The sequence below is a fragment of the Leptonychotes weddellii genome, chromosome 9 (assembly GCF_054177405.1).
Source record: "Leptonychotes weddellii isolate Sample4059 chromosome 9, ASM5417740v2, whole genome shotgun sequence".
In the NCBI taxonomy this organism is placed as follows: Eukaryota; Metazoa; Chordata; class Mammalia; order Carnivora; family Phocidae; genus Leptonychotes; species Leptonychotes weddellii.
In genome coordinates, this window is record NC_138377.1 from 68,689,151 (window position 1) to 68,706,758 (window position 17,608).

General features: G+C 42.2%; 1 pseudogene; it reads right to left on the minus strand.

The window, feature by feature from the left end:
• The window catches only part of LOC102733040 (ubiquitin carboxyl-terminal hydrolase isozyme L3 pseudogene), a 398,129-nt pseudogene that overhangs the window by 379,271 nt on the left and 1,250 nt on the right, over window positions 1–17,608 (minus strand).

Consider the following 17,608-nt stretch of genomic DNA (forward strand, 5'->3'; position numbering starts at 1 on the left):
CCTGCCAGAGAATTGTAAGTGATTCTGTATGATAAGAGCACAGGAAGCATTTGGAGGACTGACCAATAAACCTCAACCTCAACCTCACCTGGTATATAAAAGTTAATTCAAAATGGATCATAGTCTTAAAGGTAAAATGTAAAAATACAAACATTTTTAGGATAAAACATAGGAGAAAATCTTCAGGATCTAGGGCTAGGCAGAGAGTTATTAGGCATGGCACCAAAAGCGCAATCCATGAAAGGGAAATTTGATAAATTGGACCTCATCAAAATGAAAAACTTTTGCTCTCGGGAAGTCCATGTGCAGAGGATGAACAGACAAGCTACAGACTGGGAGACAATATTTGTACTCCATATACCCAACAAAGGAGTAGTATCTAGACTATATAAAGAACTCTCAAAATTCAACAGTGAAAAAAAAAAAGTTAAACAATGCAATTAGAAAATGGGCAAAAGAGGGTGCCTGGGTGGCTCAGTTGGTTAAGCGACTGCCTTCGGCTCAGGTCATGATCCTGGAGTCCCGGGATTGAGTCCTGCATCGGGCTCCCTGCTCAGCAGGGAGTCTGCTTCTCCCTCCGACCCTCCCCCCTCTCATGTGCTCTGTCTCTCTCATTCTTTCTCTCTCAAATAAATAAATAAAATCTTAAAAAAAAAAAGAAAATGGGCAAAGGATATGAATAAACATTTCATTGAAGTTGATATACAGATGGCAAATAAACACATGAAAAGATGTTCAACATTATTAGCTGTTGTGGAAATGCAAATTAAAACTACAATGAGCTATCAGCACACACTTATCAAAATGGCTGAGATTAATAAAATATGTAGTGATAACACCAAATACTGGTAAGGATGCAGAGGAAATACATCACTCATACATTGCAGATGGGAATGTACAATGGTGCAACCACTCTGGAAAACAAGTGGAAATTTTTTTTAAAAAACTAAACCTATAATTGTCATATGACCCAGCAATTGTACTCTGAGGTCTTTATCCCAGAAAAATGGAAACTTACGTTCACATAAAAACTTTATGAATGAATGTTCAGAGCAGCTTTATTTGTAATAGCCAAAAACTAGAATTAGCTCAAATATCCTTCAACAGGTGAATGTTTAAACAAATTGTGGTATACACACACCATGCCATATTACAAAGAAATTAACTATTGATACACACAACAACTGGACAAATCTTCAGAGAATTATACTGAATAATAGAAAGCAAATCCCAAAAGGGTATATAGTGTATGATTCCATTTACAGGACATTTTTGAAATGACAAAACTTTAGAAATAGAGAACAGATTAATGATTGCCAGGGATTAGAGATGGGGTGCGATTGCTTGAGGGAGTTGGGTGTGTTATAAAAGGGCAACTTGAGGGATCATTGTGGTGTTAGAACTGTTTAATATCATGATAGGTGGTGGATACAGGAATCTACATAAAGGATAAAATTGTATAGAATTTAATACACACGTACCTGAATGCGTACAAATAGAACAGGAAATCTAAATAAGGTGGATGGATTATATCAAGATTTCTGCCCTGGTTGTGATACTGTATTATAGTTTTGCAAAATGTTATCATTGGGGAAAAATGAGTAAAGTGCACAAGAGATCTGTCTGCATTATTTCTACAACCGCATGTGTGTCTACAACTATCTTAATAAAAATTGCATTAGAAAAAAGACAAGCCATAGATTGGGAGAAAATATTTGCAAATCATATATCTGGTAAAGGACTTATATCCAGAATATATAAAGAGTTATCAAAACTCAATATTACGAAAACAAACAACCCAATTACAAATGGGCAAAACATTAAAAAAATTTTTTTTAATTTATTTATTTGACAGAGAGAGAGACAGAGAGAGCACAAGCAGGAGGAGCAGCAGAGGGAGAGGGACAAGCAGGCTCCCCCTGAGCAAGGAGCCCAATACGGGTCTCGATCCCAGGACTCTGGGATCATGACCTGAGCCAAAGGCAGATGCTTAACTGACTGAGCTACCCAGGTGCCCCAGGGAAAACATTTTAACAGACACTTCACCCAGACATATATAGATGGCAAAAAATAGCATGCAAATATGCTCAACATCATTAGTCATCAGGGAAATGCAAATTAAAATCCAATGAGATACTACTACACACCTATTAGAATAGGCCAGATTAGAAAGACTAATCATACCAAGTGCTGATGAGGATACAGAAGAAATGGGACACTCATACAGTGCTGGTGGAAGTGTAAAATGGTATATCCACTTTGGAAAATATTTTGACCTTTTTTTTTAAGTTGAACATATTTTTAGAATATGACTCAATCATTCTATTCCTAGGTATTTATCCAAGAGAAATTAAAGCAGATCTTTATAAAATACTTGAACATGAATGTTCATAGCAGCTTTATTTGTAATAGCCCCCAAATGAAAACTACCTGCTTTGGTCTGAATGTTTGTGACCCCCACACCCCCAATTCATATGTTGAAATTCTAACCACCAAAGATGATGGTATTAGGAGGTGGGGCTTTTGGGAAGTACTTAGCCTATGAGAGCAAAGCCTTCATGAATGGGATAAGTGTTCTTATAAAAGAGACGCAGCAGAGATCTCTTGCCCCTTCCACCATCTGAGGGCACAGCAAGAAGGTACTGGCTATGAACCACAAAGTGGGACCTCACCAGAATGCAACCATGCTGGAACTTTCCAGCTTCCAGAACTGTGAGAAATAAATTCTGTATTTAGAAGTTGCCCAATCTGCAGTATTTTGTTAAAGCATCTTGAACAAACTAAGATACAACCCAAATATCCATCAGATGAATGGACAAATAAATTGTGGTACATTCATAAAATGAAATAACTAAGCAATAAAAAGGAATTAACTATTGATACATTATAAATTTCAAAAAAAATTGTGCCAAATGAGAGAAACCAGTCAAAAAAAAAAAAAGTACATACTGTATGATTTGATTCATATAGAACTCTAGGAAATTCAAACTAATCTAAAGTGTTAGAAAGCAGATCAGTGGTTTCAGGGAAAGGGGAGAAGGTGATGGTTTGAGAGGAAGAGTGGAGAAATTACAAAGGGGCACAAGGAAACCTTTCAGGTCATCGATATGCTTGTTATCTTGATTGTGGTATTGGTTTCACAGTTATATACCTATATTAAAACTTACTACATTGTACAATTTAAATATGTGCAGTTTATTGTATGTCAGTTATACTTTATTGTTTTTAAAAAGGAATTTTAAAAAGAAAGGGATGTTGATCTTATAAAAATGTAGTTGATTGCTTTGTAATAATCCAATAAAATAGATTTTTATTTAAAAAATCTTATCCATTTAGGTGTAGAAGAAACAAATATTAAAGATCGGGCATGTGTAATGATAGTAGCTGGGCAGAATTTATAAAAATCCAGAAGGAAGACATACTTAGAGAGCTTTGCAAGTTTTTTAAAATTATTTTTCCACTTGAGGAAAAAAATGATCGTAAATGAGAGAAAATGCATTATAGATGTGATTTATTTAGGAGAGGTAATAATAGAACTATAGTCAGCAGACCCACCTCAAAGTAAAAGGCATTGACTCCACATCGAATGATTGGTCAATGAATATATATATCATATGACCTAAAATAAAATGTTTAAGGTAAGCATCATTTTGATTCCCCAACTTAAGAAAGTTTTCAGTCTTGCTAGAAGTTTTGATAGTGTCAAATAAGAGGCGTTTAAATGATGACAGTAAAGATTTTTGTAATAAGCCCCACATTTCCAGCTAAGCCATTATATATCTTACCTTAAGTGAAAAGGCTGAGCAAGTTCCGTCAGATTCGTCATGCTGTCTTCTCTCCTTTGGATGAAGCTCCCAACCTCTAGAACTTTCAAGTTTCTTGCACTCTCAACCTTCAGGAGTTTGAGCTGAGGCTGTAGAAAGACAGGCTCCGAGGCCCAGAACTCTGCAAAGACATGAAAACCATTTTTCATTGCTATAAATAAAAACCTGAAACCTGTCACACTTGGTTAATATCACCCACATTAGGAGACACGGACAGAAAAGAAAGAGGCAAAAACAAAACATCTGTTGCTTTATTTAGAAACCAAGTCTCTGGTTTTCAGGCATGTGGAGATTTTGAATGCCTTACCCCATAAGACTGAGCTAGGGAGCACCACGTTCTCTCCCAGTTAGTGTGTACAACACACGGTGCCAGCTAGGGCAGAAGGAATCACAGCGAGAGCTTCTTTCTCTGCCTCTGTTGACACCACCCATCCAGGGCAGGAAAAAGCTGCATCTCAGACTCAAGCCCTTCATTCAAAGACTCACCAGAGGGAAGCACGGTCCATCCAATGCCTATGGATTATCATCAGCCCATTTCTCAACTCAGCCATTCCTGGAGACTGAGGAGCAGCAGGAAGATGATCAGCACACCTCTGAGAGTCAAGGTTGCCACCAAGCCAGCTGCCCAATGAGGGTGATACTGTTAGAATAGGGAGTTAGTTAGGTTCTAATGGGATAGCTCGTGGCCAGCAACAAAGTCATGTCCACCTATCGGCAAAGTCAGAGGTCTGTCCTGGCAGCACTCCACAAGAAGCCAGATCAAACCGTTACAGGATTACAGGGTTCTTGTTTCACAGAGTTGAAGAATGAATCTTGCGAACACAGAAGGGTGAAGTGAAGTGAAAGTTTATTAAGTGAAGGTGAGAGCAGAAAGGAAAGAAGAAGCTCTCTGGAAGGAGAGGGGTCCCGAATGGGTTGTCCCTGAGGGCTTCTAGTGGCAGTCTTTTATTGAGAACTGACTGGGAAACTTGTGGCCTTGAGTTTCTTGTGCCATCTTGGTTTGAGCATGGACTATTGATAACCTCCTTAATGACTTAATTCTTTGAGGTTTGGCCATTTTCCACGATACACTGTAGCCGCAAAGAAGAATACTCCCAACCATCCAAGGCCAGGTGGTCTGCCTCCTTATCTCTTGTTCACTCTGTCTTAGAGTTTCTGCCTGCCAGGAATAGTTTCAGAGCCCAGCCAGGGGCCCCCTAACTCTCCCTGTCTATACCTTAACACTTTCCTTATTCAAAACCATACAGGCCCAAGATGGTGGGTGCCAGGACAGAAAACCCCTGACTACATTAGGAAGAAAAAGTGGGAAACTCTGTTTCCCACCCCCAAGTAATGAATATTCTGCCCCTTAGTTAACAACTGTCAATAAAAGGTAGAAACGCAACCTCCATGACACACAGCTCTCTCTCTCTCTCTCTAGCTTGTCTGCTTTCATATCTCTCGAGTATACTTTTTGCTTTAATAAACTTTCCCACTTGTGTCACTCATCTGCTCTGTTGTGTGCCTGTCCTTGAATTCTTTCTCTAGACAAGACAGAGGAACCTTCAGCGACACTTTTGGGACGGGCTGGGTCAAGGATCCGGGGCCTGGGATCTCTCCAGTTCACCTGGCAACAAACCCACCCCATCAATCAAAATTTGGGGGACTTCCCTCAAAGTATATTTGTATTTTCATTATAAGTCATATACATGTTATCCTGCATTAATATATTCCACTCATTTTACATCAAACACATCAAGGGGATGAGTTAAAGATGAAAGAAATATTTTTAATACTGAGATAACCATGACGACTTTATATCACCATTAGCAAATACCCAAAGGTACGTTACACACTTAGGACAAGGTTCATTATTAAAAATAATGAATGCAAAGCTCACAAATTCATTTAAATTGAGGATTTGGGGGGGCAAGTTCTTCAGCTTTGATGATATCTCCATTGTATTTTACTTTTAAGTGAGGCTGATGAAGAAATCTATTAAAGGACAAAAATTCAACTGAGTACATTTGAAGATCTAATTGGCTTGGTTAAGTGATTCATGAATGGGGCAGCATCTCACCTAGCAAGCAGAGGGGAACTCGGGAGAGCTGGACAGAATGGAGGCTTTTATAGTTAGAGTGGTGAGGCGAGGAAGTTATTAGCAAAAGGAAAAAAGGATTGTTCCAGGCAAGGTCACTTTCCCTCAGGAGGAAGAGCAGAGGGCGTTATCATGCCTATTACTTCATCTTCCCTTGGGGGATAGAAAGGGCCCACGTGACACATTACCTCACTGGTGCTGACTGGAAAATTCCTGCAGCTAAGACAACATTTCTGAGGAAAGTTGAAACCTGTTTCGGAGACTTGATGTGTCACCTAATTATTGACTTTCTGTGGTTCCTTTGTGCTTACACTACTGGCAATTTCCTCACAGAAACTTCTCGGCAGCTATTCCACCCCATCTGAGGGAGGGTGTTCTGGAACCCCTTGCACACCAAACCAGTCTCTCTCTCTCTCCCTCCCGTTTGTTTGGCTTTTTCTTCAACTCTTGTCTCCTTCTCACCCACCTCTTTCTTCTATGAATCACTTAGCTTCTCTGCTATGTCCTCTTCTCTTTCTCCAGCTTTGACTAGAGGCTCCCATCTCTAAATATTCTCCATCTTAGTTAAAGAAAGCTTGTGTGTTCCCCTTTACCTAGTCCTAGCAGGAGAGGGGAGAAGGGCACGGGGAAGCTGAGAACATACGCATATTAATAAATCTGTTCTTTCCCCACCTCTGTGAATACGGGATTGCAATGAGAATTAGGAGGAAACATCTGTATGAACAACCCACAAGGAGATCTGAAAAAGAAAGTGATTTCAAGTACTTGAAGTTTGGGAACTGTTCCCACTTCCATCAAGAAGGTGGTTTTAGAACAAAACTGTAACCATATCCTTGGGCAAAAGTGAAAGGACATGACTTAATGAAGTGATCCATGGAACCAAATATTTAGAGTCAGAATGTCAACAATAAGATGAAAGGTTACTTATTTATTGTGGTTTGGCCATTTGTACTTTACATTAAAAGGGAGTGAGCTAGGTGAACTGATGCAAGATCTGATATTTATGTAAGATACATTAGAGACTGTCAGAAATCAGCAGCACATTTCTACTAGAATAGGAAAAGAAAGAAAGGGTATTCAAGAGACGGAACAAGTGAACAAGTGGTACATAAAATCTCTCAAGGAAGAGAGCAGAGCCAAAGGATTTACAGACCAACATAGACATTCCTGGCTGGGTGAGGAATACACTGAAATACACTGATGGAAAAAAAAAAAAGGCAAAACAAAAAGAAAGTAGATACAAAGTTATAAGTCAAGGTAATGAGAAAAGAAATGAGAAGGGCAAGGAAGAACGAAATGAAGTGTCCTTAAAAATGCAAGAAAAGGAAAGAAAGGGTGGTAGCGAACTTGAAGAGAGAAAAAAGAGTAACGTTCAAATGCTGCGAAAAGAGAAACTTCTGGTGTTGAGGAAATTTTTATGTAATGTTTTCAGAGTATCAAAAGTCAGGGGAAAATGTTTCCCCAGCTTTGAATTTCTTTCTGAATGATAAAAACCAAGTCACATATTTATTCCTAAACCAATCATTGGCAAGGGGAACAGCATTTCTAGGTTTGGTTAAGATAATCTAGGTTCCCAGGAGTGCTGCTGCCCCTGAAGTTCATGGCCACCTAAGAATGAAAGAAAATTGGGGGAGAAGGAGAAATTGGGGTGACTTGGGCAGGAAACCTCTGGAGAGAACCTGCTACAGAGGCACATATGGATTTGGTGAAATTTAGGCTAGTCCTTGAAGAATAGGTCACATCTAGACATGGAAAAAAAGGGGAAAGGGCTTCCCATTTGGAGGGAACACCTGAGTGAAGGCACAGGGACAGTGGCGTGCTGAGTGTGTTTCTGCCTGATGCATTAGACGGCGGTAGCCCCACAGGGAAGTAGTGTCAGATCACACACAAGGATATATGGTTTTCAGATCATAAAGAGCCTTGAATGCCAGGCAATAGAATCAGGAATTGATTTGGTAAAGTAAGTTTAAACCCACTCCTTTTGATTGTATTCTTAAAAGTTTTGATTCTGGTTTTTCTTCCTCCCTTCCTGATGTTGGGGTTTGAAGGGGTCAGAAGTAGTACCCTTGCCAGTCCCCTTGAGTTTAGAAACAACTGAGATGGGGCACCCAGGTGGCTTAGTCGATTAAGCGTCTGCCTTAGGCACAGGTCATGATCTCAGAGTCCTGGGATTCAGCCCTGTGATGGGCTCCCAGTTCAGCAGTGAGTCCGCTTCTCCCTCTCCCTCTGCCTCCCCCTGCTCATGCTCTTTCTCTCGATCACTTTCTCACTCTCAAATAAATAAATAAAATCTTAAAAAAAAAAAAGAAACTATTGAGATATAGTTGTAGGAGTCAGGCAGGTGATTATACAAATATCACCTGTATTTCTGTTGCAACGTTGGTTGGATTTGGAGGGTGGCAACAATGATTCCCAAATAGGCATCCCCGAATCAGACTTAGAACCTCCATCGTTCATGGTAGTGCCAGGTCTCTCGGTCTCCCCTGTGGATGCCATGAAGGAGTACAGTGGGGTGTGTGCTCTTTGAGGGGTGGCCAGTCCCCAAAGAGGAAGAAGAAAAGAGCTGAGAAGACCCGTTTTGCTTCTCCCAAGCTCACCCATCATATATAAGCTACCCTTCCTTTCTTGGAGAGCGGAGGGAAGGATTGGTGAAATAAAAAGATGCAGCCTCCTCTACTTGTACCATGAAACCAAGGAAAAAGTCCCCCAGGCCCCACAAAAACCTGTTTTTAAGGCCCAAAATAAACTTTTCCTTCCAACCCCCGCATAGCCACTGCCTTTCCGTTGAAACTTGGCCAATGACTGGTTAGCGGGAGTCACACCAACTGTTACTATGGCCCTTCGTCCCACCTCTGTCTCTTGGGAGCCCATCAAGTCGTTTGCTCTAGAACTTGATATTGCTTTTAGTCTGCGACATAAATTGTATTTTATAAATCTAATTGTCATTTGATTTTTTTTTTGAAAAGGTAGACTTTTAATAACTTCTTGTATCACCAGGTTAAGTATGGCCTTGCAAGTAAACATTCCCGATTAAATGATTTGACATGTCAAAGCACTTCGTAGAGCGGCTACAGGCCCCTACACTTTTGTTGCCCCTCCAGCCCCATTCTCCCATGCCTGCTTTCCCTTTTTAGGTCCTTGGCCTTCCCCTGACTCTCTGCAACTTCTTTCCCACGTCATTTTGTAGGTTGAGCTGCTCTAGTCTTGAATACTTTGCTCCTCCACATAACATTTCTTTCCCACCAGCCTTTCAACACTTGCAGATGAAGCCTGAACTCAGTGCACTTTTGCTGTCATCTCCCGCTGCAAAACCTGAAACTCCAAACTGCTAGACTCCAGAGCCGTTCCAGACGTTGCTGTGCGAGATGCCTTCTGACTATTTGCACCCTGATACCCCTTTACATTGGAGCGTGCTAGCCTATCATCAAATGAGAACCCGTCAGCTCTACCCCATCTCTGATGCTGTTAAAAAACAGAATTAATCTCCAGGAAAACTGACGCCGGACACTCTTTGTCAGATTGTCCTGTTCTCTATTATTTAAATTATTCCACATTTACTTTCTCTTAAATTTCCGCTATTTTCAATCCCCCTTCCCTTTCCTTCCCTCCTTCCTTCCTGCCTTTCCATTTTCTTTCCCTCCAAAGTGCATGCCAAGAACTCACTCAATATGTTTCCGAATAATAGGGGCCACCATTTGCTTGGGGGCATACACTTTACCTAGTGCTTTTGTAACTCAGGAATGAGCCTTCATAGGACAGAATTCTTAAATTCTGTTCACTTCGATTCTTAGAATTAATCTGAGCCAGAGATAGGCCTCACCTATTTCAGACACCTCTAAATAACAAATCCTGAAGTGTCTTGATCACTCAGTTATGAGGATAACAATAGGATTTTTGAGAATTGGCGGAATGCACACTCTCAGTGCCCCACCCGGTTGAGGCCTGTGACAGGGAATTCCACTAGGGAATTGATAATAAACTTTCTTTTTTTTTTTTTAATTTTATTTATTTGAGAACGAGAGAGAGAGTGAGCGAGCATGAGCAGGGGGAGAGAGAGAAAAAGATGCAAGCTACCCACTGAGGCAGGGAGCCCAATGCAGGACTCCATCCCAGGATCCTGGGATCATGACCTGAGCCGAAGGCAGACGCTTAACCAACTGAGCCACCCGGGCACCCCGATAATAAACCTTCATCATCTCTGTGTCTCTGGGCTCACAGTGTTCCTGGTCTATGCCATCTGCAGAGGACATGTCTTGTGCTGGGATGGCCCTTATTTCGATGTTATCAGTCATCATGGTGTGGGTTTTCAGGACCCAGAGGTTTGGCTTCCCTCAAGCGTGCTCAGCTGAGCACCAGCTGCCTGCTTGCTCACGGCTGCTCATCCCTCTCAACCCAGCTAAGTGCTCTGTGTCTGTGTTCACTCGGCCCGGTTCAATCCCGATGTGGGAATGGACCCAAGAAATGTTTGAAATGCTTTTAGCAGGAAGTGTCACTTTTTTTCTGGAGTAGAAAGAGATGTTTTCTTAGTCACATCACTTAATACCTCCCCCCTTCACCCTTCTTGGCCAAGAGTGCAGTGAGAGGCCGATGTGCCATCTTAATGCTCATGTCAGGGCACCTGTCTGCAGCTGACATCTGGCACTGTGCCCACTACCTTGAGGCCTCGGAGGACAATGTAACATATTGAAAATGGCAAAGGAGAAAAACAGAAAAAATCTTCCATTCCTGATGCTGATGTCGAGCCACTGAATTAACCAACAATGGGATTGTCCTATCTTTGGGTTTTGTTATGTGCTTTAATAAATCTCTATGGTTAGCCATTTTTCGTTGGGCTTTCTGTTACTTGCAGCTGATAACATTAACTAGTATTTTCCCTGGACATCAATACTGGAAATGATCTCTGCCCACTTTGGATTTCTATAACACGTTAGCTATATTTCTATTATGGCAAGTTTCAATCTTATATGAAAATGATATGCATAGATACCATTTCCTTTTTATCAATCTGTACTCCTGATCTTAGTTAACAGCATTATTCTCCACAAAATACACTCCAAGTACCACTAATCCTGCGTGATGCTCCACAAACGCAGAGTTCTGTGGTCACTTAAGTTTGGGAGACACTGCATGCTACACCTTCCCTTCCTTGCAGATTCACCATATTCATTAGCACGTGGAAATGATATGATGTAATTGTTAAGGGTGAGATTCTACTCCTTGCTAGATGTGTGGAATCCTTGAGTAGTTAATCCTTATGACTCCCAATTTCCCCACGTGTAAGATAGGTACCAAATACATACCTCACAGTGTTGTTATGGGAACCTAAAATAATGTGTATCAAATATTTAGTCTTGCATCTGGCCATGTCCCACAATGCCTTTGGCTCATATCACTTGCACTAGGAGCTTCTCGCTTCAGGACCCATGTTACTACATTGTTAGTTCATATTTGTGTATTTCCTCACGGATTATTTTCAAGTTTCAGAACACTTTTCTCAGGGACTTTATTTCTTTCCAAATTGCTCAAAGCACACATAATAAGTAGAACTTCTCTACATGCTTAACAACGATAGTTATTATTGTTAGCAGCAGCTGCAACATATTAAAGGCTCTGAGAAGTCCTGCAGCAGAGATATCTGGCCTAGTTTTAAGTTGACATTTCACAAATTTATCTGAGGATATAGCCAGTTTTGACACAATACCATCACACATCCAGTAGAGCTGGTGTTATAAGGCACATATTTTGCAAAATGCAACTCTATCCACCGCACCCAGGCAAGAAACTGGCAGCCTTCCCAGGCAAATCCTTCTCCCTCAACATCCCACCTCCCGTATTCAGTCCATCATCAAGTACTTCTAGTTCTTCTGATCTTACCTCCTAAATACTTCTCAGACTCGCCCCCTCCTTTCTGTCTCTACCACCACTGCCTTGGAGTACTGATATCTTGGCACAAACTTAATGGATCTACCTGCCTTTAGTCTTACTCTCTTTAAACCCACCCTCTCTCTGCACCAGAGGGATCTATCTATGCAAATTAATCATATAATTTCCTTACTCAACACCCTTCAGTGGCTCCCAAACTCCTGCAGAACAGAGGTCGGTTTCCTTTCCAAGGCTTTCAGATTCCTCCCTCGCTTGCCCTGCTGCCTCCCTCTTTAGCTGAGTCTCCAACTTTGCGCCCTTCCTACACCAAACTGCTTGGGCTTCCCCACCGCACCAGATTGTTACTCTGTGCACATCACCCTGCCTACAACTCCCTTTCTAAGCCTGCTTCATCTGACTCTTCCTCCTCCTTCACAACACAGCTCATGCGCCGGCTTCTTTTGGTCTAAGATTTCCCCTCTGGGCTCCCACAGCAACCGGTGCATATATTTATATTACCACTTATCCTGTTTTGTTGTTCATGTAAAATCTCACACATTAGACTGTGAACTCTTCAAATGCAGAAACTGTGTCTTTATTCCCCTTGGCCCGCCATACTCACCTTTCTACCCTTGGTGCAGGCACTTATTAAATCCATGGTGGATTCAACCATTCTGAGCACCAGATCTTTACTGTCTTCCTCCTCCAACTGGAAAGAGCAAAAGGTTCAGGCCCAAACAAATGTCTAGTTGCCCTCTGGGGTGGCCCGGCTCTGACCCTCATCTTCTGCCATGGCCACAGCCAGCTGGGCTGGGTCACTCCGGACTCGGACGACGTCAGCCTTGCCTCTCCCTGAGCCCGATGCCAACATGGCTGCCCGAAGCGCAGCAGAGCCCCTGCTGGGCTGTGCCGAATGGGGAAGGCACACCAGGCTGGCTTCCCGCCGCCTTGCAGCTTCAGGGGAGCTTGAGATGAGTGGGCTGAACAAGCCAACCTGGCAGCAGCTGTGTCTGCCTTTGGGGCTGAGGAGGGGCAAAAGGGGAGAGGGGAAAGGCCCTTGAGAGGCCAGAACCAGCCCTACCTGGGGGTTCCTTAGGAGCCAGGTGTCAAGAGACACCATTTGTCATTACTTAACATCATCAAGCTTCACATTATATTTAATAACAATGATTAGAAAAAAACAATAATTGAAATGCATACAGCTGGATTGCTACTCAGAAGGGGTGGAGGAGTCAGTCTGTATTTTAAATCAGGATCTATGGCAGACCAGCTCTGACAGGGCTTCCAGGCACAGGGGATATAAGGCAGCATCAGCTTTATCAAGTCTGATTTGATTAGTTTCTCCAGTCAATTTTGTGCACTCTGGTCACAGGATAAATCATCCATCTCTCTTGCTGTTCTGCTCTTTTCCTATTGATTTAAAAACAGTGACCTTATTTCCCTGTGAAATGGTTGCTGGATTTCCCTGATGGTGTACATGTGGAGAACCCATGAGGTCTTCTGTTAAACTCAGATGTCAAATCCCTTCTTTGGCTAAAAGAAAACTGACTTAACTCTGTAGCAAAAGGGTCATTTTAGTTCACCCTTTTGTGACCAAATAGAATTCCTCGGAGTCCTTTAATCATAGGAAAGGACGTATTAGAATGATGTTTTCCTGGCCTTCTTCTTAGACTCACTTAGAAATGTGGTTCACATGCCTAACCATTTAGAACCATGCGATTTTTCTGAGCTATCTAAAGAACATTACGGGGGCGCCTGGATGGCTCAGTCGGCTAAGCATCTGCCTTCGGCTCGGGTCATGATCCCGGAGTCCAGGATCGGGCACCACATCGGGCTCCCTGCTCGGCGGGGAGTCTGCTTCTCCCTCTGCCCCTCACCCCGCTCATGCTCTCTCTCTTAAATAAAATAAATTTTAAAAATCTTAAAAAAAAATAAAGAACGTTTTGGACAATCAAATTGGGCCAATTCTTTCCACAGATAAGGAAACTGAGGGCCAAGATCGGGGAAGCAAAGCATCTTGCCAGATCATCCAGCAGGTTGGAGATGTGATTGGGAGGATGTTCATGGCTTCAAGGGAAAGTTACTTACCAAAACTTAAATCTGAATAATAGAGGAAGATTGTTGACCCTTTAAACACTTCACTTTTGAAAAGAAAAAAAGATTTGCCTTAAGAATTCTTTAACATCTGGATTCTTCATTTTAAAAAAAAGGACCCAGGGTGCCTGGGTGACTCAGTCGGTTGAGCGACTGCCTTCAGCTCAGGTCATGGTCCCAGGGTCCTGGGATCGAGTCCCGCATTGGCCTCCCCGCTCCGCGGGAAGCCTGCTTCTCTCTCTCTCCCACTCCCCCTGCTTGTGTTCCCTCTCTCGCTGTGTCTCTCTCTGTCAAATAAATAAATAAAATCTTTAAAAAAATAAAAATAAAAAAATAAAAAAATAAAAAAAATAATAAAAAAAAGGACCCAATTTACCAAAGTTACATTTAGAAAGAAATTTTCAAGGGCGACTCTTTCCAGCTAAGACAATCTTCTCTCTTCTTCCCACTTCCACCCCAACTCCCTTTCCCTGGCTTGTGACCAGCCCTGGATCCTCGCTGCCCCCCCATCAGGATTGCCCTCTGTGGTCCTGTTCAGTTACATAGACCGTCTCCGGATGGGTTTCACTGGTTTCAGCATTGGGTCCACCTTCTGGGTGTCCACTGTTACCAACTCAAACTGATCTCTTCCTTTTCCAATCACCACGCCCTCACACTGCACAGCCATACTCTGATTTTCCTTGATTCCTGATGTCTATCATAGCTCCTAAACAAGACTGGAACCTCTTACTAAACAGTAACTATGACTTATTTTTAATGGTATCTCCATAATTACTAACATGATGCTGGGTGTAGAGCAGGTATCAGTGGTGTGCTGCTAAAGTGGCTCTTCAAAGGAAAAAGAACGTCCTTTTTTTTTTTGCTTATTTTTGGTGATATAAGTATTCTCATCATGGCTACCAACATGATGTCACTAAATGTGAAATTGGGAAGAAATGTCCAGAACTGGCTCTCTTAAACCTATATCAGCCTATTCCAGCAACACCACTGGTAGATGATAATAAACAGGTGTCTGACCCCCTGTCACATGTACTGTGTGAAGTATATGTCAGTAGTCTTAGAGTTGAAAGAGATACAGTTTGTCAATGTTTAGCAGACATTTGAAACAGTCATCGTATTCCTCATTCATTCATTTAAAAATTGTCGAGCATTTACTAACATTTTAGGTACTGTTCTAGGCACTAGCCTCGTGGAACTTGCAGTTGCATGAACAAAACCGATATTAAGCAGCAAAGACAAAAACATAGAGATAATTATTTAATTATAAATTGTAGTATCTGTTGGGGCACCTGGGTGGTTCAGTCGGTTAAGCAGCTGATTCGGGAGAGGTTTCTCTAAAGAATTAATATTTGAACTGCCACCTGATGGATAGATGAACAGGTGAAGTGGGAGGGGGGAGGTCACTGAAGAGGGGACAGTGTGTACAGAAAACCTGAGGCAGGAAAGATCTCGACCATATAAGAAATTATGAGAAGGGCTGTGTGGCAGGAGACTAGAGAGTGAAGTGGGAAAATGGAAGGAGGTGAGGCTGGAGAGGTGGGCTGGGCTCGGATGCCACAGGGCCTTGTAGATATTCAGGAGCTTGGATTCTATTTTAAGTTCAAAGGGAAACGATTTCTTACTTTCAAACAAGGGAGTGACATAATTTGATTTATGTTTTAGAGATATTACTATAATTACTATATGAGAAATAGATCGGTAGGTGGAGTGGAGGCAGGGGTGAAATTAGAAATGGGGAAACCAAAAGGAAACTAGGGCAAGAGTAGAGGTGAAGTGTAATGGCAGCTTGGCCTAGGGTAGTAGCAATGGAGACCGAGTAAAGTGAACAGACTTGCCATATGATTGGAGGGTGGAGTCAACAGGACTTGATCTGGGAGCAATCGAATGAATGGAGTTGCCATTTACCCGAGTGAGGAATATTAAGGGAGTATCTTTTTCTTGATGGGAGGGAGATATCCCAACAGGCAAATATCAATTCAAGATGGATAAGCCAGTAAAGAGTAGAGGAGGGAGGGCTGAAAAATAGGACGAAAAGCCAAGAGAGTAGGTGTGTTATCAGGAATGCCAAGATCACAGTTTTTCAAGGAGAAGGGAGAGAGAACTGTTTCCAAGGCTGCTAAAATGTTGAGGAAGGTGAGAAATGAAAAGTCTCTGTTAGCGTTAGCAATATAGAACTCACTGGTGACTTTTATAACAAGAATATTTTTGGTGGAGTGGTAGGTGCTGAAGGCAGACTAGCAAAAGAGAATAAATGCAGATGGCAACTCCTTAGAGAAACTTCTCTTTGAAGGGAACCTGATAGAGAGCATGGTCCCTGGAGGAGGACATGGAATAAACAGAGCCACGTTTTTAAAGACAGGATATACTGTGACATATCTGGATGTTTGGGAAAGAATCTGGTAGAGAGGGAAGGATGGAAGATGCAGAAGAGAGAAGGTAGTTGACGGTGTGAGTGCTGGAAAGATCAGGTGGGACAGGAACTGATCACACGTGGAAGGATGGGCAGTTGATGGCTTTCTGCCAACCAGTATGACTTAGAGACTATTTTCCAAAGGAGTGGCTAAACTATTTATTATACCCAAAGAGAGATGAGAGCCTGATAATCCATGTTATTTTCTTCTCAGAGATTTAGAGTGCAATTAGAATAAAGCTGTTTGGCAGCCAGATGGATCTGTTTTGTTAAGTGTTACTTACCTGTCTCTTCCCTGTTTTCCTGTTTCAGTAGAACCCAGCAATATAATCTAGGGTTTGTATGCTGGGCTTGTCATAGGGTAATGGAGGTTCTCTTAATTCCTCATGTCGACACACAGCACATTCTTTGGGATGGGAGACTGAGGGCAGTGCTGGTAGGCTGGTAGGTTTAGTAGAGAAAAAGTGAAGGAATTCCCTTCTGAGAGCTTTCATTTTCTCTAAAAAGTGCAAGACAAGGTCATTAGCTGAGATGGAGGGGACCAGATGAAAGATTTGGTGGTGACTCTGAGAGAAAGGAAAGGGTCTGACAGAGGCGCTAGAGAGGAAGAGATGGAGTTTACTTTTTTCAGGAGAGGGTGATAAGCAGTCGAGTTCTTTGCAGTAAAATCTTCCCATTTTCTCCAACCATTACTCTGCATGCGGGGATTAAATTTCTGAAATTGTCTGAAAGGGACTTTCTCGTCCAGTTAGATGGGATCCCTGGAAAAGTATGTACACCTTCTCCAAGTCAGGCCCCTTGGTCTCAGTGATGTGTATTCATGGGCTTTCCAAGAGGCACTCACCATTCGCTCTTCCATCCTCCTCATACTCTGTATCCCCTCTCTGCTCCTCTGGACCCCTGCTGCATGGGCTTCTCTCATCTTTTCTGTGTCAGACCCTAGCTTGCAACTGCTTCTCAAAGTGTCATCTGAGGGACTGGTGCTCACTTGGGTACTGTTTATTCCCTCTTGTGACAGGATTAGGAACTCACACCAAACATAAGCCAACTGTTCTTGCTAAGTGAGCCCTTCAGCTGACATTGTTTCCCCTGCCCCCGCCCCCCCGCCCCCCAGCAAGATTTTCTCAATGAAGGAAGCAGCTCATTGATTTACACTGTGATGCAAATTCCTTTTCTGGTGGAGACCACCCCAAGCAGTTCTGTGCAGTGGTTTCTAAACCACAAATCACGGTCTCTCAGTTGGTTGTGAAATCGTTTGAGTGCAATCAGCTCTGATAGAGAGAGAGAGGGAAATCCGAGTAGAAAATATCAGTGTGCCTTATACATAATACTTGTACATGT